The sequence below is a fragment of the Talpa europaea genome, assembly GCF_964194135.1.
Source record: "Talpa europaea genome assembly, chromosome: 13".
NCBI lineage: Eukaryota > Metazoa > Chordata > Mammalia > Eulipotyphla > Talpidae > Talpa > Talpa europaea.
This window is the reverse complement of record NC_140080.1, coordinates 35,030,364-35,054,796: the sequence shown is the minus strand read 5'-3', so window position 1 is coordinate 35,054,796 and position 24,433 is coordinate 35,030,364.

Genomic DNA, 24,433 nt, shown 5'->3' with positions numbered 1-24,433 from the left:
GAGGCTGGGGCTCCCTGGAGCAGGGACTTAGCACAGAAGCAAGCGGTGCTCCTGTTTTTAGCTGAGCTGTTGAAGTTCCCCTTTGCCACCCTTGTGAACATTCCTTATTAAGCTCACGGTGTAAAGCAGGGTGTATGGCCCTCAGCCTGTGCTCCCACCTCCCTCTCTGCTCCTGGGTGGTGGCATTCCTACTGGCAGGAATTGGGAGGGAGCATGCCCCACTCTCACTGGGATTTGCAGGCAGCAAGGGTAACCTCACTGCTGTTGTTCTGCTGAGGCAGCAGAGTGGCCTCGTAGTTAAGAGCTCTGATCCTGATGCAGAATGTGCCCTTGTGAATCCCACTTCTGCCATTACATCTAGGTGAGCCTGGGTAAGTTAGTTGATCTCTTTGTGCCTCATCACTGCCACAGGAAGGATGATAGGCCATTAAATAGTGGTGAGTTTTAGTAAGAAGATTTAGGTAAAGCATGCAGTCCAGCTGGACCACCTAGAGTCCAGAAGCCTCTGTTCACGGGAATGGCATCCCCATTCCCCACATGCCGAGACTGCTGTCTTCACCCCACCTGTGTTGTCCTCTGTCTACATGTCTGTCTCTGCCATTGGACCATGAGCTCCATTAGTCAGAGATAAAACTGTATGAATCCGAGTCCTTGGAGCCAGAACAGGACCCGGTCCATAAATGAGCTTAATAAACGTGTTAACTGCTGGAAGGGACTGGTGAAATAATATAAGACTCAAGATTCCCTCTGACCTCAGAGTCCCATTTATTCTGGGTCACTCCCCACAAATAGAGGGCTTAGGTCAGTCACTGTTCTGGGACTGGGGATACTACCCAATAGGATGGGCTCCTGGCCTCATGGAGTGATGGGCATTAAACATGTAACAAAACTGGACCTCCCTGGTGGTGCAGGGGCTAAGTCTCAGTGCTATCAAGCTATTGGCAACCACTGCAGCATGAGTTCAGTCCCCAGGCAGGGAGCTGATCCACATGATGCAACAACCTCTCCTGTCTCGCTGCTCCTCCCCTCAGCAGTGTATTTCAAAAGATCCGCCTGTTCTGCTCCCCACTCTGCCTCTGGTGAATCTTCTCACAGCCCCCCACCTCTGGCCTACACCCCAGTTCTTATATGCATAAGTAAAATAAATCTTAAAAAAAAGTAACGTAACTGATGATATATTTCAACTGGGAGCACTGCTAGGAAGGAGCCCAGGCCTCTCCCTGCCCTGAAAGGAAGAAGAGGGGACTGTATTTGGAGAAGAATCAGGGAGTGTTTCCTGGATGATGTGACAGGTAAACTGAGCCCAGAGAAAAGGCAGCTTGTGTTGAAGTGGAGAGTGGAAAAGAACCTTCCAGGCTGAGAAAACAGCACATGCAAAGGTCATGAGGCAGAAGCAACCAGGCCGCTGGGTGGAAGAAAGCATAAAGTAACTGGAACCTAGTGATAGAGGGATCAGTGGCTTCTCCAAGGCCACAGAGCTGTAAGCATCAGTTATGAGAATTGGCGCCTTTAGCTTAATGATAACAGTTAATATTTACTTAATTTTACATATATGTGCTCTGTCCTAAGTACTTTACATGTGTTTTCTCATTCACTTTTCAGTCCCCTAGGAACTGATGCTTTTGTTCCCATTTTACAGATGATGAAATCAGGGAAGTTAATTTGCCCAAGGGCACACAACTGACTGCGGCAGAGCTGGGATTTGGACTCTGACATCCGGATCCAATGCCTATTCTCTTAACCCTGTTTGGCCAAGCCTAAGAGTTAAACTTTGCTTGAGATGGACTGCAGCTCATCAAGGCCTAGTTTCCTTTCACGGCATGGGTCCCTCTCCCATTGCGAGACCCCACACAGAGCTCCCTGGCCGCGGACTGGAGGTGACTCCCAGAAATCGCCCTTCTCTCGGCCCCAGGCCACGTGACGGTCCCGGCGGCCGCATCTGAGCTGCCCGGCGCGGCCGCAGTGCGGTGGACACCGTTGTGTGCGTGCTCCCCAGCGGCCTGGAAATCTGGAAAAACGGACCCCAGGGAGCCGCCAGGGGCTGGGAGCGAGGGGGCGCCCCTAAGTGTCCGGCAGGGGGCTCTCTCTTCCCGCGATCCCGGGGCCGAATTTCGCAGTCCCGCCGCCTGAAACACGTTCCCTCCAGCCTTGAGGGGGAAAACAGCGTTCATTTTTGATTAAAAATGACTATTTTTTAAATGGGCTTCATCCTTTATTTCTTTCCGTCCCTCTCCCAGGGCCAGAAAGAGGCGGAAAGCAACGCTGAGAATCCATTCCAGACGAGCAGCCAAGAGGAGACGAGGCAGCTCCCAGATGTTGATGTTTTGTTTTTTGACATAAATCTTTGCACTCATATGGGAGTTTTCATTGATTCATGTTCCCATCTGCTGAATTTCCTTTTATTTATTTAATATGGCTTTTTGGGGAAATCTTGCTTGGAAGCTCTGGAGGAGCATAAACTGTGGCAACCTCTGCACACACACACACACACACACCCCCACCCCCAACCCCGCCCCACTCCCCATCAAACCTTGGCTGAGAGGGGTACGGGAAAGTCCCAGGCACCCTGCAGAGAAGGGCGGCTCCAAGTCCTCACCCTAGGGGAGGGCCCCCTAGACCAGTGTTAGCGTGACTGTTCCCCTGCTTGGGGCTTGCCTGAGGCTGTAAACCCCAGAAACAGCATGAGAGAGCAGGATCACATTGAGTCTCTGTTCCTTTTCTTTCCTGACTACCCACAACACCAAATTCTTTTCACACTAAAACATGCTTACTCTCATATTAACAATTTGGAAACCAGCAAACATCTAATGGGATGTCCGAATGCAACTTGTTACAACATCTTCTTCCCTGACTCATCCTGCACCCCTGCCCCCAAGAGTTATCCCTACTAATCAGAGCTTCAACACTAGAGTCAGACTGCTGAGTTTGAATCCTGAGTCTACTTTATATAGTAAATTTTTGAGTGAGTTAGCTTCTCAGAGCTTCTGTGAAATGGAGATACTTATTTCTTTCTCAGATGCAGGTACATTTTACAAAAGAGGAAACTGCGGTAGAGAGTAGTTAAGAGATTTTTCCCAACTAAGGCAGAGCCAGCACACACTCCTAGGTCTTTCTGATCTCATCCTGCCTCACATCCCAACCCCACTCCTTGACCTGTTTCTCCTCCAGGTTCCCCAGGATAGGCCACCTGCCTGGAAGAAAGGGAAGCCCTCTTTTTTTTTTAAAGATTTATTCATTTATACAAGAACTGGGGTATAGGCCAGAGGTGCAGGAAGGTGAGTGGATTCACCAGAGACAAAGTGGGGAGCAGAAAAGGCAGACAGACCAAAAATACTGCCGAGGGGAGCAGTGGGCAAGACAGGAGAGGTCTGCCGCACCGTGTGTATCTCCCTGGCCGGCTGTGAATCGAACCCACACTGCAGAGGCTGCGGACAGCTTCAGAGTGCTGCACTCAACCTCCTGTGCCACCAGGGAGGCCCGGGAGCCCCCTTTTCCATGAGACTAAAGAAAAAGCTAGAAGACAGTGGTTTCAGAATGTCTTAGAAAAAATATCCATAAAATCTCGGAACATAGGCCTGCATTTGGATTTAAGATTGGATGGAATCAAGGGGTCATGTCATTCGGTCTCTTGCTTAATCCAAGCAGGCTCCCCTGACAGGTACTCACCCCTCCTTCAGTTTGAGGATGCCTCTAGCTAATAGGAGACCCACAGACCAATGAATGGGAACATAGGAATGTAAGAAACCATGATTGTCGGGCCTCCCCAGTGGCACAGCGGGTTGAGCGCTGTGCTGTGAAGCTGTCCATAGCCTCGGCAATGTGGGTTTGATTCCGGCTGGCCGGCGAGAATCCCACATGGTGTCGCAGACCTCTCCTGTCGCGCCCGCTACTCCCCTCAGCAGTGTATTTCTGTTGTCTGCCTGTTCTGCTCTCTGTTCTGTCTCTGGTGAATCCTCTCACCCTCCCGTGCCTTTGGCCTGTACCCCAGCTCTTGTATAAAAATAAATAAATCTGGGCCTCCCCGGTGGCGCAGCGGTTGAGCGCTGGGTTGCGAAGCTGCCTGTGGCCTCTGCGGCGCCGGTTCAATCCCCAGCTGCTCCCCGGCCACCGGAGGAGGGTCCCACATGGCGCGCAGACCTCTCCTGCCGCCCGCTGCTCCCCTCAGTAGTGTACTTCGGTCCTTCTGCCTGCTCTGCTCCCCGCTCTGGCTCTGGTGAATTCTCTCACCCTCCCGCGCTTCTGACTGTACCCAGTGCATGTATAAACAAAACAAACAAACAAACAAATAAAATAAATAAATAAATAAATAAAAACATGCCTCTATTAAAAAAATAAATAAATAAATAAATCTTTAAAAAAAGGAAAAAAAGAAACCATGATTTTCACAGACTAATCCTCTTAATGTTGGGGGAAAGGATGTTCTGGTAGGAGATGCCCTATAACATTAAGACTTATTGTTGCTTGCCCTCCCTGGTGGTGCAGGGGTTAAAGACACAGCACTATCAAGTGATGGATGATTGCCAGGTACTGCAACATGAGTTTGATCCCCAACCAGGGAGCTGACTCACAAGGTACAGCAGTCCTCTCCTATCTTGCCTACTGCTCCCCTCAGCAGTGTATTTCAGTCAATCTGCCTATACTGCTCCCCACACTATCTCTGGTGAATCCTCTCACACACACACCCCCCACACCTCTGGTCTACACCCCAGTTCTTGTATGCATAAATAATAAATAAATCTCATTTTTAAAAAAAAAAAGACCTACCCTTGCAAGGCCCAAGGTTACAACAGTCTGGAGTAGAATGGAGGGGTCACTCAATGTGGGATTACTCCATGGCACCATCCTTTGTGAAGCATACACGAACATTCCCTCCCTTGTGTATGCCCTCCATTCACACTTCTCGCATGTGCTAATGGGAATCCCCTTGAAGGGCAGGATATTGTCTCCTACCTGGGACACTTAAGTTCACCCTGTAGGTGCACATGCCCTTACCCCTTCATCCATGCCTGCTGTTTTCGGGAACTCCCATGTATGGTAAGCAGATGTGATGGCTCTACAAGTGCTTAGTGCCTTGCAGGAAGTAAGTCCTCAAAATATGTTCACTGAAGAGAATCAGATGGTCTAAGAGGGCACTTCTGTTCACTTTCCCCAACTACCTACCATGAAACTATTGCCTTTTTCTTGAACTAACACCTACTCATTGGTTACAAGATTTATCCTTGAGACTGCTATGAGATAGAAAAGAAGTGGAAAATTATTACTCAAAGTAAGCAGAGAAGAAACAACCCCAGAAATAATGGAGAGGGGGAGGCGATGCACTGTAGTGAGATGGCTATTTATCCACCCAAATCCATCTTCTCCTTTTCCCACGGTAATAGAATCGAGCTATTCTCATTTGTGACTGTGGATGTGGCTGTGTAGCAGGGTCTACATTTCCAAGCACCCATCACAGCTAGGGATGGCCAGGCAAGCACGTAAAAAGGTGATACAACCCACATCCAGGTTAGGTTCACAAAACCTTGCACGTACATAACAGCTTCCACGCAGCAGCTGGACCTCACACTTAGCAGCATCCAGCGACCACGCACTCTATAAGGCCCAGAGTAACCTTTTTTTTGTTTGTTTGTTTTTTATGACTGTGTGGAATAGAACTGCCTGCTGATCTGAAACATTCTCTTCAGACCATTATGTGAGAGAGAAACAAACATTTATATTTTTTAAGCCAGAGAGTTATTACTGGCTTTCTAGTGACAGCAGTTGGGCATACCTTAATGAAAACAGAGAGTACATAGGGAGCTAGTGAAGAGCATGGGCTTCAAAGTCAGACTGACTTGCTATACACCTAGCTCCCCCTTAGAGCTGGTGACCCTGGGATACTGATAAACATTTCTGAGCCTCATTTTCCACATCAGTAAAACGAGAGGGCTCTCAACCTTTATTAAAACCAAAGATCTCTCTGTCACAGCAATCCCACTACAAATCATATGCTCTAGAGAATTATGATTGATACTCCAGAACACAAGTACAAGAATATTCATGATGTCTCCAAAGGGGAAATAACCCCATATCCATTTATAGTGAGTAGAAATAGAAACTGTGGAATTTCATACAATGAAATGTATAGCAACGAACATCAATTAACCTCAGATATATGAAGCAACAGAAATGAATTCCACAAAGACAAGAGTAAACTAAAAAAAAAAATTAAAGAATATATATGTATGTGTATAGTGTGATTCCATTTACATATACAGTAGTTAAAATATGATTTAAGGGTGCATACATGGATAATAAAGCTATAAAGAAAAGCAAGGGAATATTTATTATAGACATATGTAATACTGTGTAATATATTAATATTTTATAGTGGACAGGTATGTGTTAAACTGCTCATATATATGTTTTAGACATCTGCATATGCTACAGTTCATAAATTTATAAAATTTTAAGGTAAGTTACAGGTAGCATTATTAAATAAAGTCAAAGGTAAATTTAAAGGTAAGTTTATAAAACATAGTTGGTAGGTTGCATGAGAACGAATGAGTGCATTAAGCATGTAAAGCATTAAGTTCCATTGCCTGATGAACAGTATGGGCTCAAAGGAAGTCACTTTTTTCATGTTGAGTAAAAGATTTGGAATCTTGGAGCAGGTCACATAATTAATCAATGATAAAATTAAGAAAAGGCCTGACCAAATGATTGGTGGTGGCTGGTGGCGGACATTTGGTGGTGGGTATGGAGTGATGTATACAGTTGTTGAGATGAGAAACTACATCTGACACCTGCACAGTGTCGTGAGCTAATGTTACCTCGATAGAAGGGGAGAAAGACCCTTGCTTACCTTTCCTGCACATGGGTTTGCTATTTTCAAGATATCCTGTACCTAAGTGTAAGTTTAAGTGTGTGTGTGTGTGTGTGTGTGTGTGTGTCTCAAGAGATTAATTGATTTTGGGTTAGTTGGCAATCATAAGCTTAATGCAAAATTTGAAAATTTCCCTCTCCCCTCAGAAAAGACACAGATGGGCAGGGGACTCTCAAGGGAACCCCTAGGCCTAGGGTGCCTGGAAGAGAGGAGAAAGTTGAGGAGAAAATTACATTTGTGCAGGCCCAGGAGAGAGGCCCAGGCATGAGGCTGCAGTCAGTCCCCAGGATGTCACCTACCCCCTCTTGGCAGCATCGTGTTTCCTGCAGAGTGGATGAGACCTCGGAAGTCAGCACAGGCGACAGTAGGATGGCCTGGGCCCAGTTCAGTGACAGTGAGGGAAGCTATTCTGCTGACTTCATGCTTTAAGGCAACCTTGGAAGCAGCCCAGAGTAAGAGCAACCACCCAGCCAAAAGGCACTGGGATCAGCCAGGAGGCCAAGAAAACCTGGCTGGAGTCTTCCAGCAGGAGATGCCAAGAGAGGTGTGCTCCTCCGCCTGCCACGTGTGAGGGTCTTAGAATTGAAACTGCTGTGTCCACACTGGCCCTGAGCTCCCTAGATGTGCCACCCTACTGGGATCCCAGTTTGGAAGACCAGAGAAGGCCTCCTTTCTCAACCTTTTTCAAAGGAGCATGGTAAGTCACACTAGGAGAGAAGGGAGTTTAAACTTTGGACTCGTCACAGAGATTGCGGGTTCTTGGGCTAGAGACTCCTTAGGATTTTCCTCTTCATGCAATTCAGTATTTCAATTCACCCAGTATCCACTGACTATAGGTAATATCCAGGTGCTTTTTCTCAATGCTGGGGATATTACAATGGCTGAGAAAGACATGGACCCTGTTCTTACGGAGTTTACAGTCTGGGGTGGGGGGTGGTAAAGGACAAGTAATTACAATTATGAAGTATGCTATAAAAGGAGAAGTTCAGGGACCAATAGGAGAGGATCCATAGGAGGTTTAATATAGCTTAAGTGATGTTTCTCAAAATACTGTCCTACTTCCAACACTAGAAGTCTTATAGATAATTCAGATTCCTGGACCTAGCACCAGATATATGGAATCAGAGACCCTGAAGTTGGGGCCAGTAATCTGCTTTTTTTTAAAAAAAAAAAAAAAAAGTAAAATTCACATAGCATACAATTAACCATTCAAAAGCATAAGGTGGGGCCTCCCCTGGTGACGCAGCAGTTGAGTGCTGGGTTGCGAAGCTGCCCGCAGCCTCAGCAGCACTGGCTCGATCCCCGGCCACCGGGCAAGGGTCCCACATGGCCCGCAGACCTCTCCTGCTGCCCGCTGTTCCCCTCAGCAGTGTACTTCGTCAGTCTGCCTGTTCTGTTACCCACTCTGGCTCTGGTGAATTATCTCACCACCCTCCTCCCTCCGCGCTTCTGACTGTACCCAGTGCTTGTATAAATAAATAAATAAATCTTTTAAAAATAAATAAATAAAAGCATACAGTGGCCTTTAGGACTTTCCCAACATTGTGCAATCACCTCCATCTAATTCTAAAACATTTTTGTCACACCAAAAAGAAACCCCATACCTACCCAGCAGCTACTCCTCACTCCCCACTTCTCCATATCTGGGAAACCACTAGCCTGCTTTCTGTCCTACCTATGTAGAATATTCATATGAATGAAATCACACATCATAAATATTCATATGAATGAAATCACACATCATATGCATATCTGTATCTGCTTTCTTTCACTTAGCATAATGTCTTTGAGGCTCATCTGTGTTGCTTCGTACATCTGTATTTCATTTCTTCGTATTGCTAAACAGTATTCCATTACATGGATATACCACCTTCAGTTTGTCCATTCATCCATTGATGGGTATTTGGGCTGTTTCTACCTTTGAGTTATTGAGAATATTGCTGTGAACTTTCATGTCCAAATTTTTGTCTAAGTACCTGTTTTTTAATTCCCTTGGGAATTGCTGGGTAATACACTTCAGTAAATCTATGTTAAGCTTTTCAAGGTACTACCAAACTGTTTTTCCACAGTTGCTGCATCATTTTATACACCCATCATGAATGTATGAGGGTTCCAACATCGCCACATTCATTCCAACACTTGTTACTTTTATTATAGCTAAACAATTGAGTGTAAAGTGGTATGTCATTAGGTTTTAATTTCATTTCCCAAATGACTAACGAGGTTGAGCATCTTTTCATGTACTTATTGGATATTTGTATATCTTTGGAGAAATGTCTATTCAAGTTCTTTGCCCATGTTTTAATTGGATTATTTGCCTTTTTGTCATTGATTTGTAAAGTCCTTTATATATCTTTATATATTCTGGATATGAGAAACTTCTTGAATATATAGTTTGTAAAGAAAGAAAGTGAAAAGTGTCTTTTTACTTTCTTGATTGTGTCCTCTGATGTGCAGAAGTTTTTTTTTATTTTGCTGATGTCCAATTTATCCACTTTTTATTTTGTTGCTTTCACTTTTAGTGTAATATTGAAGAAATCATTGACAACCAAGGTGATGGAGATTTCCCTTTATTTTCTTTCAAGAGTTTTATAGTTTTAGCCCTTACAGTTAGGTGTTTGATCCATATTGAGTTAATTTTTTAATAAATGTGAGCCAGGGACCCAACTTCTTTTTATATCTATCTATCTATCTATCTATCTATCTATCTATCTATCTATCTATCTATGCTTATGGCTGTCCAGTTGTATCAGTACTGTTTGTTGAAGAAAGTATCCTCTTCTCATTGGGTGCTCTTGGCATCCTTGTTGAAAGTCAATTTAACCATAGATGTATGAGCTTATTTCAGGACTTCCAATTCTATTCCATTGACTTGTATGTCTACCTTTATGCCAGTATCACACCACTTTGATTACTATAAATTTTTAATAAGTTTTCAAATCAGGAAATGTAAGTCCTCCAACTTTGTTGGATTGTTTTGGCTACTCCAGCTCCCCTGTGATTCCAGATGCTCAGATAAAAAAAATTAATTGTAACATATATATGTACATACACATAAAATATCTTTAAATGCACAATTAAATACTGCTAAATATGCTCATATTATTGTGCAACCAATCTTAAGAATTTTTTTCTTCCCCCCCTTAAAATTTTTTTCATCTTACAAAACTAAAACTCATTTTATTCTCCTCCAACTCCTGGCAACCACCACTTAACTTTCTGTGTGTATGAAAGTGACCACTCTAGATACCTCATATAAATGGAATCACGCATTATTTGTCATTTTGTGACTAGCTTATTCCACCTATCATATTGTCCTCAAGAGTCACCCATGTTGTAGCTTGTGTCATAATTTCCTTCTTTTTTAAGGCTGAAAAATATTCTATTATATGTATATATCAAATTTTGTTTAACATTCCCCCATCAATGAACATTTGCATTGCTCCAACATTTCAGTTTTTGTGAATAGTGCTGTTCTGAACATGAGTTTACAAATACCTTTTTGAGATCTTGTTTTCAGTTCTTTTGGTTATATACCCAAAAGTGGAATTGCTGGGTCATATGATAATTCCATTTTTAATTTTTTGAGGCAACACCAAACTATTTTCTAAAGTGATTACACCATTGTATATATCTCATGGATAGTGTACAGGGGTTCCAATTTCTCCATTCCTCACCACTTGTTTTTTTGTTTTGTCTTTTTGTTTTGATAGTGTGAGGTGATTACTCACTGTGGTTTTGATTTGCATAGGAATTTGCATTTTAAAATAAATTTTTATTTGGAATAATCTTAGATTTGCAAAAAAATTGTGAAGATAGTACAGAAAGTTCTTGATTATCTCTCATTTAGTTTCCCCTAATGTTATCACGTTACATTATCATGGTACTTGGTCAAAACTGGGAATCTGCTTTGTAATAAACACACACACACACACACACACAGAGTGACTCTTACATGCACTGAAGTTTGAGTACCACTGAGGGGTCAGGAAAGTCCTTCAGGGAAACACATTTCAACTGCTACTTGAAAGATCCATATAAGTGAGTAAAAGGAATGAAGTGTGATCCAGACAGAGGGAACAAATTGTGCCAAAGCCTGAGGGTAATAAAGAACTTGGAGTATTAGAGGATAATCATAATGACAATAACAGTAATTTATTGATACTTAACATATGCCAAGCACTGTTAAGCACTTTAAACCATTATATTACTTAAATTTTCACAACAACCCTATAAAGGAGAAAATGTTATCATCTCCATTTTATAGATGAGGTAACTAAGACTTGAAAGAGAAAAGTTACTTGCCCAAGGCCACCCAGGTATAAAGTGGCAAAGAAAGGATTTGAACTCAGATCTTTCTTTTGCAACTCATTTTATCCCACCAGGCCCCAGTAATGTTTATGCATCTGCTGGCAACAAAAGGCAAAGCATGAAACAACTGTGTTTCCCTCTCGCTGACCCAGTCTTGCTTTCCTTTTCCCCAAGGCTACTGACCCTTCAGGGTTCAGAGAGGCCTTCCCATTCCAAAGCTGGCCCTTAGTGTAATTCTCTCTTACTGTTTTTTTCTTAAAGATTTATTTATTTACGCATACAAGAGCTGGGGTACAGGCCAGAGATGTGGGGGGTGAGAGGATTCACCAGAGACAGAGTGGAGAACAGAACAGGTAGATTGACTGAAATACACTGCTGAAGGGAGAAGCAGGTGAGTCAGGAGAGGTCTGCTGCGCCATGTGGGTTGCTCCCAGGCTAGCTGGGGATCTAACTCGTGCTGAAGAGGCTGCGAATTGCTTCATAGTGTGGTGTTTAACCCTTTGCGCCACCAGGGAGGCCCCTAAATCTCTCTTATTGTATTGACAGTTGAATGAAAGAGTAAAAGTAAGCAGTATTAGGAACAATTTGCAATTACATACTTATTCAATTCATGTGTTTATTTGTTTAATGCCTCTGTCTCTGACTAAACCCTCAACCCTTGAAAGCAGGGATCCAGATTGTTTGGTTCATCTAGTACCAATAGGTACATGCTAAGTATTTATTGAAGAAATGAAGAAAGATAAGGAGAAACCCCCCCTTTTTTTGCATATTAAAAGTGATTTTTAACTTTGAGAAAGAAGAAAATCAAAAGGGTTGCTAGAAGTCACTTAAGACATTAACCTACTATGGGCCTCCCCTGGTGGCGCAGCGGTTGAGCTCTGGGCTGCAAAAATGCCCGCAACCTCTGCAATGCCGGTTTGATCCCCGGCCACCGGCGAGGGTCCCACATGGCGCAACAGACCTTTCCTGCCAAGTCCACTGCTCAAATCAGCAGTGTATTTCGTCGGACTGAGGGTCCCACATGGCGCAACAGACCTTTCCTGCCAAGTTCACTGCTCAAATCAGCAGTGTATTTCGTCGGACTGCCTGTTCTGTTCCCCGCTCTGACTCTGGCGAATTCTCTCACCCTCCCGCGCTTCTGACTGTACCCAGTGCTTGTATAAATAAATAAATAAATCTTTAGGGGAAAAAAAAAAAGACATTAACCTACTGTTGTTCCCTCTCTCCTGTAAAAAAAACCTCAACCTCACTCCTCCAGCCGTCACACCCCATAGAAAGCGTCAGTGGTTCTGATTCCTGGAAAAGAGATACAGAAGAGACGATGGGGCTGATCTAAGAAACACCTCCTTCCATCACTGGAAGTTCAAATCCTGAGATGGGGGGTGGAAAGAATATCAACAAGAGGAAAACAGAATGCCTCCCCGACAGAAAGTCAACTGACTGCAAGGAGAGAAGGAGGCAAGTGACCTCCCAGCCCTTTTCCACTCTCCAGCATAGCCCTCGAGTGCTACCAGAGTGACCCTGCTGCAGGTGAAGGCATAATTGCTCCTTACCTCCCCGGGCTCCCCCAGTGTTAAATTAGCTTTATGTCAATACAACATTGGCAGTGGAGATGAATTATTGAAGCTCATTCACTGCAATGGCCCCGGTTCTGCTTGCTCTATGGAATGGAGGTGAATGTGAGCATATTATTTCTGTTTGCCTTATTGCAGCCAGTACATTCTCAGTCTGTTGTTAATATGAAAGGACTCAGCCCTGACCAGCAGATAATCCCAGTATCTGCTTCTCATGAAATCAGTGGAGACAGGCAGAGTGAGAAGGGAGGAACACATGGACATGTCTGCTGGCCCCAAACTCACAGGGGCTGTTAGTTATCATGAGACTTACAGCTATTCATATACACACAAGCACATACCACCAACATTCACACACACATATATGCATAAGCACATTAAAAGTCTCAATAAATGTATACTCACAAGGGACTCAGGAATAAAAATATGGAGGGTGCCAACATTTTAAATAATGAATTTCTAAACTACAGCAAATTTAAAGCCTTTCCTCCTCCCCTACCTTCAACACCAAAGTTTCCCTAGCAGGACTGGAGAGTTTGCCCCCAACGCTTGGCAGAGATGGATGATCTGAGATGACCAAGGTCAAGGACAGGGAACCCAACTGCTGGAGCTCTTATGTGCATGTGGCAGGACAGTTTTCTTCCCCTACTCTCCCCCCAAACCCCCCATGAGTTGGCACATTCCTGGATTTAAAGATAGGTTTCTGCTGCTTGGCCCAGGTGTCAAAATGATAAGTTAAAGTTCTGCACAAAGTTACTCACCTGCATAAACATGCATAGTCACAACATAACTTTACACATACACACACACACACACTCATGCCCAATATGTACCCAGAGATAGGCTCCTGGCCACAAGCTTTGCTTTGAATTCTGCTAAGAAGAACCTCCTGACCCTATCAGCTGATCACATGCCTCTCAAAAATCCCACCATTAAATATTTATCGCTTTGGGAGTCCCCAGTTAAGAATCAAATACCTCTGGTCAAGGCAACATACCATAAAGTTATCATCTAACATTTTGACAGGAAATCACTCCCTCTGCCTAGGGCACTCCCCTCCTTCACTGGCTGACTTACATGTTCTTCCTGTCTGGTCTCGTCTTTCCTGCCCACTCTCTCTTATCCCAGACTAACAAGGGGAGAGGTTAAGTCTCCCCATTATCCACTCTCACTACTCTATCATCTTTCTTGGATGCATCTCTTATATTTATAATTAAATGATTATTTGCATGATTGTGTGTGTATAGTTTGTGGCCCCAGTAGATTGGTTAGGGGCTGCCTTTCTATTCTTCACTGTCCTCCAGTGCATGGCATAGTGCCTGGTACATAGGAGATGTTAACACTTCGATGAAGTTGGAGGGTTTGAGGAAAGAAAAGCAGAAGAGGAAAGGGAGAAAGGTCACAGCACATGGTTTCAAACTCCTGATCTCTGGTCTCCGAATATCACCAATCTCTCTCTTCCTTGCCTGCCAGAGCGGTGCCATGTGCCCCTCCCTGGAGCATGTTAAGATGCCCAATGTTTACAGGCCCTGAGCCTAATGTGCGGGTCCTTTGCCCTCTAAGGAAGTAATTCACCAGTAGTTGGGTGTAGTCGAACAAGTGAGGCTTTATTAGAGACTCATGCACAAAGGAGCCAGTGCTGGAAAGGAGAACATAACCTGGCTCCTGAAGGGAGCTAGGAGATATTTAAAGTGTGGGTCCCTGAGGAGAGGTGGGGGAGATCAGCATCATAGCTAGTTATGGTTGGTCTACATTTGGGCATGCGCCGACAGGTTACATTGCGACTGTGCATGTGGACTCTTGGCCTGCTCCCTCCAAGAAATTGTGAGATAATCTTTAATGAGGATCTAGTGCTTTTTGCCTAGCATGGCACCTCATGGTCAGTGTGGTGGACCAAATTATTTGGACAAGTCTTGAACATCCATAGTTGAGTCTAGCTACCTGTTCAAACAGGACTTGCAACTTATTTTACCAGCTTGCAATTTCTTTACCAAGAATATTTCAAATGAGGGCCTTCCCTGGTGGTGCAAGTGTTAAGACACAACCTATGAAGCTAGCTGCAGCCACTGCAGCACAAGTTCGATCCCCAGCCAGGGAGATACCTACATGGCACAGCAGACCTCTCCTGACTTGCCTCTGCTCCCTTCAGCAATGTATTTCAGTCAGTCTGCCTGTTCTGTTCCCCACTCTGTCTCTGGTGAATCCTCTCACCCTCCACACCTCTGGCCTGTACCCAGGTTCTTGTGTGCCTAAATAAATAAATCTTTTTTTTTTAAAAAAAAGAATATTTCCAATGAAACTCAAAGAGACAACACTAAGATTAAAGGAAACAGAGACTCCTCCACTGGAGGGAATGAGCTTAAGAGGCTTCCTGTCCTGGTCTGGCTCCCTATTTCTCCAGAATGTGACTAAGAGCCCACTTCTGGAGCAAGCCTCATATGAGGAACTCCCTCTTCTAGTTGTTTCCTGCTAATTAAGAAGGGAGAGGTTTGTTTCTTAGAACATATGGTATCAATAATGATAACAAAAATACTAACAACTACCATTTACTGAAAGCTTATTATATGCCAGGTACTGGGCTTAGCACTTTTTGTGTATTTATATATAATCACTTCAATTAATTTTCCAACCATCTTGTGAGTTAAGTACATAATATTCCCATTTTACAGATAAGGGCTCAAGCTGAGAGGAATTAAGTCACTGGTCCAAGGTCACATACATAGGAAGCAGTTGAACTTGGACTAGATTCTTGAGGCCGAGCTTGTATCTACCAGGATATACAGGATATACCTTTCACTTTAAACCCACAAGGAGATGCCAAGCTAGCCATCTCCCTACTTTTATACTCACTTAGCAGATATAATGGATGTCCTTTTTGGACTTGGGATTTATTTTGGATCCTGTTCTCTTGTCCTAGAATCACCTAGACCTGGTTCCTGATTCCTGGAGTTAGAGAAGAGATGCCAAAACATCTGGAATTGCAGTAGAGAGATACAGACATGTGAAAGGCAGCAGTTCTTCGATGTTCCCTGCCAAAACTTGCCTAGTCTTGGACCCTCCTGCTTGAGAGATCGGGCTACTTTGTCTTTTCTCTCCATTCTTTTCCCAGTGGTGATCCCAGTGGTGATCCTGGGGCCTCATTTTGCAATGATGATCTTGAGGCAGCTGGCAGATGAACCACATAGGGGCCACATAAACTAAAGCCCATCAGTGTGAGGGAGGAGCTGCCATTGAGCGTGGGACCTGTTTTCACTGGACTGATGCAGGATCCTGGACAATTGTGTATCCCTTATCAGGAAATGAGAACTGTATCTGGCATGGGGTCATGGTCTCTTCTTCCCCCTCTCTCCCTCGTGCACTGACTTCACTTAGCTTCATTCTTCCCATGATTAGCAGAGCCTGAGCTTCATAGTCCAAATTAGGTCTGAGATTAGTTTAAGACTACTAAGGTCCCAGACCTTATATGGCTGAAATCTGGTTTGTCACAGATACTTTCTGGTTCATCCTTTCAATTTGCATTGATCCTGATGTTATTTCCTCTTGTCTGTGAGCTCCTAAGGGGCAGGGTCTAAGTTTGTGTTGAATATGGTCAATTGGCATTCATCCTCTACTCCTACTTTCTTCTAATGTGTTATAGAGACTAGCAAGCTAGAATCCATTTCCCTGACTCCCTCACAATTAAGTGTACCTGTGTGAGGAGAAGGTATAAAGGAGGACGAAGCTTTTTCCTGCTATTTGGTCTTTCTTCTGGCAAGCATGATCCTGAGACCTGGGATTCTCTAGTAACAGCCAGTCCAGCTTCCTTGTCTCATCTTCCCAATTGTGAGATAGGAAATCTCTGGCAATGGGTTTTCTAGTTCAACCACTCCAGTGGTGGCTTTTTGAGACCCCCTCTTTCTGATCATGACATATGTATTAGCAATTCAGGAGTAGCTGCTAGGAGTCCATTCCATCAATCTTTTCAATGATGTTGTAGTCACTTAATTCCCTATATTAAATTCCCTTCAGTTTAAAATACCTAGAGTAATCTCTGTTTCCTGTGCTGAAGGACAGGCTTTCCCAAAGTGGCCAGAACAGGCTTTTCTCAGTAAGTGTCACATTGGTATGAGGAAGTAAGGCTAATTGAGGCCCTGAGGGCTTCAAGAGAAACTATTACTATTACCTTGAAGAATGAAGATTACCCAGATTTAGGGTCATCTCTTGAAAAAACCTTTCTATTGAAGAAGCCTATGTAATGGCAGGGCAAATATCTAGGTATCTGCTTTTGTCATATGAGTCATTCTCTCCTCATCATGTGAGACCTCCTCCTCTTTCCTTGATACCCTGGGTCATGATCCCATTCATTAGCTCAAGAATAAAAACCCATTTACTCTAGAATTGACAGCCATGTAAATTCTCCATACACGCGTAATTAAATTACATATGTAATTATTTCTTTTTCCCTCCTATTCTCTCTGATGTTAATTTGTTTGCACAAGTAGCCCAAGAAGAACCCAGAGAGGTAGGGAAAATTACCCCACCCTTCACCTACAGCACTGAAAGGGTCTTAAAACGAATTCTCAGAGAAACTGGGGGAAGTGGAGAAAGCCAGTATTGTGAAGATACACAGAAACAAAAATGCATTATCATAAATCAGCTTCTCCTGCTGACAATCAGCTGGCTCTCCTATTCCATCTCCTATAACACAGATGCAGAGGTAGAGCAGGTAGACAGGTGAGTAGGCAGGTAGAAAGGACATAGCGATATACCTCAAGGTTATATGGCTTATACCTAGAGAAAAACAGGCAGATAAGCACACAGTTCAAATGTGAGAGTTCAGAACTTTGCTGCAGGCTCATGGGTGAATATGAATTAATGTGTATATATGCCTCTCAAAGACACACACACACACACACACACACAGTATAACCCAGGAGTGTCTCTCTTAGTTTGAAAAATTCAACCTCTTTATTCACTGTGATGGCCCCAAATGAGATGAAGAATAATGAAGAGGTAAAAGAAACGTGTGTTAGGAGGATAAGAATCAAGGTGAAGTAATAAGATTGCAAAGAAGGAAGAATGAAGTGGGAATAATGAAGGAAGAGCTGGGAGTAGGTGGGATGGTATAATTGGAGTGAAATTAACTTGAAAGGAGGGAAGGTGGTGAATGAAGTGGTGTTTGAGGGACAGTTAAGCCAAACCAACCTCCTCACTCCTGGAGAATGTAATCTCTATAGCACAGTGCCTGGAAAATAGTAGACATCAGATATACAAGAAGAAAGTTAAGGGAGATGGGGGAGGCAGGATCACACAGAATGGGATATGTGTGTACTAGAACCACTACTCTGCTAGGCATGAATTATCATTTTTTAAAATATTTATTTATTTATGCATAAAGGAGCTGGGGTACAGGCCAGAGGTGTGGGGGGGGGGGTGAGAGGATTCACCAGAGACAGAGTGGGGAACAGAACAGGCAGATTGACCAAATTACACTGCTGAGGGGAGCAGCGCGTGAGTCAGGAGTGGTCTGCTGAGCCATGTGGGTAGCTCCCTGTCTGGCCGGGAATTGAACTTGTGCTGCAGTGGCTGCAGATAGCTTCATAGGTTGCATCTTAACCCTTGTGCCACCAGGGAGGCCCCTGAATTATCATTTTTAATCTACATAGGCACTCTGTGAGGCAACTGTCAAATTATCCCCACTTACAAGATGAAGACACTGAAGCTTAGCTTCAGTTTAAGCACCTCAATTGAAGAAATACAGGTAAGAAGTGGAAGAGTGATGATTTAAATTCTGACTTCGAAAACCTGTGTTTCTTACCTTTGCCTTATACGTATTTCCCTTTTCATCACGAGTAGATCCATGCTCCCTCCCCCTACACACAAAAGTTTAGAGGGGACCCCACAATCCGAGATCTGGCTTATCAGAAAGGAGAGTGGTAGGAAGGAGGGTTGGGGGCAGGAGGCAGGGGCCAGGGCAGCCCCTGTCAGGGGAAGAACCATATTAAAGCCTCATCTTCAACAACACAAAGAAAAACAATTTGAAACTTAATCATCTCCCAGAATTATGATCCCTCCCCACAGCAGGGAGCACATTAGCAGAGCTGAGAAATGATAATTCAGCAGCCCCCAACCCAGCAGGGAGGGAAAGAGAGGAGTGAGGAGAGAGAGAGGAAAACAGAAACAGAGGCAGAGAGAGATGGGAGGAAGGAGAGGCAGGGCCTGCCCCCTCAGGCTTTCTTCTTCCAGGTTGAGGACAGAATCCCAGGGGAGTGGCCTCTGATTGTCCTTTCAGCTCTGCTTAGACAGAGCACGGATCGATTTGCTCCTTGGGTCAGTTCTGGGCGCCGATGGGTCCCTATATGTAAGCCCACTTATGTCAGGTGTAGTTAGTGGTCATAGCGTGGGTGGGGGAGAGCTTCCTTTTACCAGTTGTCCCATGGCATCTAGGCGAACCCGCGATTCCCGTCAGGACCGAGGTGCTGGACAGCTCCTAGCCCCAGAAAAGATTCTCAGCGTGAACCCGAGCGTTGGGGTGAGGCTTCCCCCGCCGCGCCGCGCCACCCGCTGCAGCCGGGGCAGTACCCACCCTTAGGAGAGTCGCAAAGGCTGCTGGGAGCAACTGATGGACGGTCTGGGGTCATGAAAGGGTCCTGCTGGAGATCTGGTGGGGACCTGGAAACTGAGCCCTGGGGCAACTTCACCAGACACATTCCTTTCTTCTGACTGGAGACCCCCTCCAGCCCCACCACCCCCCTCTGGGGACAATGGTGCCTTCAGCCCCCAGAGATGAATGGGGCCTTTGAGAACTGCACGCCATAGGGTCAGCAGCGGCCACTGGGTCCCTGGGGCTGCCCAGCCTCCAGAGCACAGAGCCAGTGGGCTGGGACAAGTGGGGGAGATCCTGGGGGAGGGAAGGTATACTATGGTTCGAGTCTTAGAGAGAGGTGACTTTTGGGAAAGACATTCATCCCCAGTCAGGCATTTCTTGGTAAAGGATTTTGGGGGGAGTGGAACACCCTCTCTCTACCAGAGGTGAAGAGACAGTGTGTGTCCCCTCAGGCGGTAGCCAAGAAGCTGCATGAGGACAGAACCTGTTTCTCTTTTGCTACCTCCTCTTTCCCCTCTTCCTTCAACCCTCCACTCTCACCCCCCCCCCCCCAATCAAGGTCCCACCCTCTCTTTGAGTGGACCAGTTTCCCTTCTCTTCTCAGTGCCCAAGTCCCCCTTTCTGGGGCTGTCCCTGAGGTCTGGTCCCTCCTTCCTGCTCCCTTCTTCCCTCCCCTTTCTGCATTACAGAGACTACCCGGTTTCTATGGAAACAGGCCCAGGAAGGCTCTGCCAGGAGGCCAAGGCCACTACAGCTCTGTGGGGGAGGGGGGGAATAGGAATTGAAAGTAAGGAGCAGGAGGTAAGTACTAGCTATTCCTAGAAGGGGACTGAAACCAGTTGGGAGGGAGACTCCTGCTATGGAGGTAGGGGGCATGTGGAAGAGGGGCTAGAGATGTAATTGTGTGATGTGATTGGGGCAGAGAGGCTCCTGCTGGTTCCTCCAGTTCTCAGTGCTCCAGACATCTAGACAAACCCCTTCGAGAGGAAATTCATGGGGAAGGAAGGAAGGGAGACAGGTAGTACTCAGAAGGCTGCCCCTTTCTCCTTCCCATGAAGCTCTATTCTTTTACTCTCCAGGGGACATGCCTGTTTAAGAGAAGGGCCCCAAGACCTAGAAGACTCCTTGGAAATAGGAGGAGAATTTAGAGGGGTGTGGTGTGGTCTGTTTAGGACTGTCTCCTAGGCAGATAGAACTCAGGGTGGCCAGAGACATTGAAACTGGACATTGGAATGTTAGTTGTGGCATGCCCCTCCCCTGAAAATTTGGAGGGTAGGCCTGGAGGCTGCAGATTTCTACCCTCTGTTCATCCTGTCAGAATGTTGGGTATGAAAAGAAGAAAGTGGAGGTGGCCAAGCAGGGGTTGAGAGCAGAGAAGGCTGAGGAAGACTAAGGAGGGAGGAGTCAGGCGAGGGGTAGGTGGGTGGGTGGGTGCAGATGTGTGCAGCTCTGGCAGGTGGGGAGCTGCTTAGATACTTGACTGTTGGCTCCTAGGAAGGGAGCCCTGGTCCTCATACCCATACCCTTCCAAAGCTCCTACCTCAGACAAACCTGCCTCCTGGCAGGGACAGTTGAAAATCTGCGTCCTGGGAGGACGTGTCCTGAGGGTCCCTTGGATAGGGAACTCAGAGGTTATCAGAAGGTTCAGCAAAGCTTCTCTGGGGAAAAGGGGGGAGTGAAAGGGGTCCCTTGGGAGCCTAGGGCTTCCTGGACTAGAGCCATTGGCTTTCCTTCAGCCATAGCCCCCAGCGCAGCCGTTTTGGTGTTTGCTTATTTTGGTTATTTTTTGATCAGATATTTTGGCACTGTGCACACTGCCTCCTGTTGCCATGGCAGCCGTGACAGGGGCTGAGGCACCGTGAGAAAAATACCAAAATTAATGAGTGAGCGAAAGTGCAGCCGAGAGAAAAACAAGGTTAAAAAAAGAGTTAAAACAGTAATGAAAACAGGCTTCCCAGCTCCACAGCAGAGCAGCTGCTGAAGCCTCCCCAGAGCAGCAGCCCCCGCCCAGCCTTGGGCTCCTCAAGGCATCTCCCAGACCTCAAGGCAGAACTCACTTGCCTTCCCCCACCCAGCCAGCCACAGACTGAGCAACAGCCACTCGGGAACAACCCAAGCACCACAGTAGACCAGCTCCAACAGCAAATCAGCTACCATCTCAGGTAGCATCTTGTCTCCCAGAACAGCATCCCAGGGAACAGCCTCTCATCTCCTAGGCTACAGAGTCTGGGCTATGGCCCCCCCACAACAGTAATCCAGCTATATTACCAGGAAATGGTCTCCCAGCTATACTCGAGCTTCAGAGCTATGTCTGCAGGCATAACAGCATTTCAGCTAGAGTCCTGCACACAGTAACAGCCCAGCCACAAGCCTGGGCAATAGCATCTTAGCTATAACCAATCCCTGCTACACTGTCATCACAGCTATAGCTACAGGACCAATAGCATCCCAGCTACAGTCCTGTATACAACAGTAGCTCTGCTCTGATCCCAGGTAACAGCCTGCCTCCCAGGTACAGACTCCTAGCAACAGCCTCTTATCTCCTAGGAACTAGATCCAGCTACAGCCCCACCTACGTCATATTAACAGAGAACAGCTTCTCAGTTAGAGCTAGCTCAGGTGTGCCAACCTCAAACCTATAGCTTCAGAGTCAATAGCATTTCAGTTACAGCCCTTCCCTTAAAATGCACACAGGAACACACACACACACACACACACACACACACACACCCTTGGCAACAGCCTCTGGTAATCTGATTGTTGTGGCTATAGCCTAGCACACCAGCCTCAGAGTATTGCAACAGTGTCTCAGCTAAATCAAAGGCAAGAGCATTTCTGTTACAGTGCCAGGACCTACAAGCATCCTAGTCCCTTTAGCTATAGCCCATCCCAGGTCTGCATAGACTACAACAAGAGCCTTCGGGTACAAGACTCCCAACTACTGCCACACCTAGAATACCCCAGGTTCCAGTCACTGGCTACAGGCTGCTGGAATCTCATCAGTTTCAGGAGCTTCTCAATGCTTTACTTGCCATATCCAGGTCCTCTTCCTGGTTTGGTCCAGGGCCAGGAACCTGGCTTCTCTTTTTCAGATTCCACCTTCCTTACTCCCCAAACATCCTCCTCTGAGCCCCTGCCCTCTTGCCAGCCCTCCTTCCTGAGGAAGACCACCATTCCCATTATCTGCATTGCCCCAGGCTTAGGTTCCTCATAGTCTGGAAGCTGGAATAGGATAGCATAGGGAGAAAGAAGAGGCACACAAAGGTGGTGCCTAGTCCCCTTTCTGCTCCTATCACTTGGTGCAGGATTTGGGTTTGATGGTGGTGGAGCAGGGAGGACGAAGGAGAACATCTGGGAGATTAGCATTTCCTGCCCAGCTCTGCGGCTGCCTATCTTGCTCAGCCCTGAGCAAGGGAGGAGAACAGAGGAGCCTTTGAATGGCTCCCAGCAAAAGCAGACCGGGGAGGGTTTGCTGCAGTGGGCAGCAGGCACACGCTGGGGGCAGGGAGGCTGGGGCAGCTCCTCTGTGGAAGATTTCTTCTCTCTGGGCCACTGATTCCTTCCTTGGAACTGTGCTCAGTGATGGGGAGAGTATGAGTTTTGCAGGGCACAGAGGAGCCACTTAGAGGACAGATGCTCCTTCTAGTATCTTACCCTATCTCCCCTCCTGACCCCTCCATCTGGGCTCCCGGAACTGAGGGCTGGGGGTGAACCAGAGTAAGGCCCATGCTAAAAGGAAGCCAGGTTGAGGGGGGCTGCTCTGGGAGAGATGTCGGGAAGACCTAGCTTGTCCCTTAGATGGTCAGAGATCTCACCCTTTCCTCGAGGAGTGTTAGCAAGTAGAGAGATCTAGAATGAGAAGGGGAGGAAGCAGGAGGAAGACAAGTGATAGAAGAGTGACAGGAAGGGGAAAACATGGGAGGATAAGGAGGCAGACCCTATGGCAAATGGAAACCGGAATCAGTCATCCCATGATTGCTCTTTCCACACCCAGCGCCAGGCCTTCCCAGAGATAGCCTTCCCCGTTTCCCTGACCCAGAATACCCTGCCTACCATATAAGTGCCTAGAGCTAGAGGTCCTGCTGAAGTGGGGTATTTGGGAACCTGGGGTACCAAAGCCAGAAGGCAGGAAAGGGAGTTCCCAAGTTGCGAAGCGGCCTCTAGATGGCGCCAGAGAGCCAGAGCTGAGCGGGAGAAACTGAGACTGAATATGTGAGCCACTGCGTGTGCCACCGTGTGTGACTCGGGGAGAGTGAGTGTGAGAGGGAGTGTATGGCACTGCGAGGGCGTGTGACACAGGCCGTGACACTGCACGCCCCTCGGGGCAGGGACCCGTGTGGCTCCGTGTGAATGTGTGTGTGTCACTGATAAATGAGTGGGGGCGCAGCTCTGTGCTCCTCCGAGGCCAGGTGATTGGGGGGCCCTAGAATAGCCCAAGCTCCAAGCGTAACCTCACTCTGACACATGTACATTTCCCCATCTCCATTCTAGAGGAGCCTCTGGGTCCCCTTACCCCCCCCCCCACCGGTCTCCTCCATAACTCCACCCCCACGACTCGCTGCGGCCACCGAGGCTGACCGCGCTGCGGCTTCGCGGGGGGAGGGGTAGACTTCCCCGGAGCGCGGCGGGAGGACCGCGCAGTGTGACCCGGGGGCCTGGGCAGGTGCTCAGGGGAGAAGGCACTGGGGGAGACCATGGCCTACCTCGACTTCCCAGGGGCAGGGAAGGGGCCAGGTGTCTCAGCGAGGTTAGGAGGGGACTTCGGGAGGGGTCCCAGAAGGCGGCCGGGGTGGGTAAGTGCAAGGTGAAGTGACAGGGAGGAGGACGGACTGTGTCTCCGGACGCGAGTAGTGGGGCGCTAGCAGGGGGGCGTCCTAGCTTTGGGGAACGGAGTCGGGGTCCCCTCCCAGCGGGACCTGAGCAGTCGCGAGCTCCTCCTCCCGGCCGCGAGGGGGGTGGGGAGGCGGGCGGGAGGCGAGCGGGCGGGCCAGGAGGGAGGGGGAGGGAGGGGGCGGGCCGGGCTGTGCGCTCCGCTCGCTGCTGGCTCCGCCGCCGCCCGGCTCCGCCGCCTCACACACTCGGGGAGCGGGAGCGCGGCGC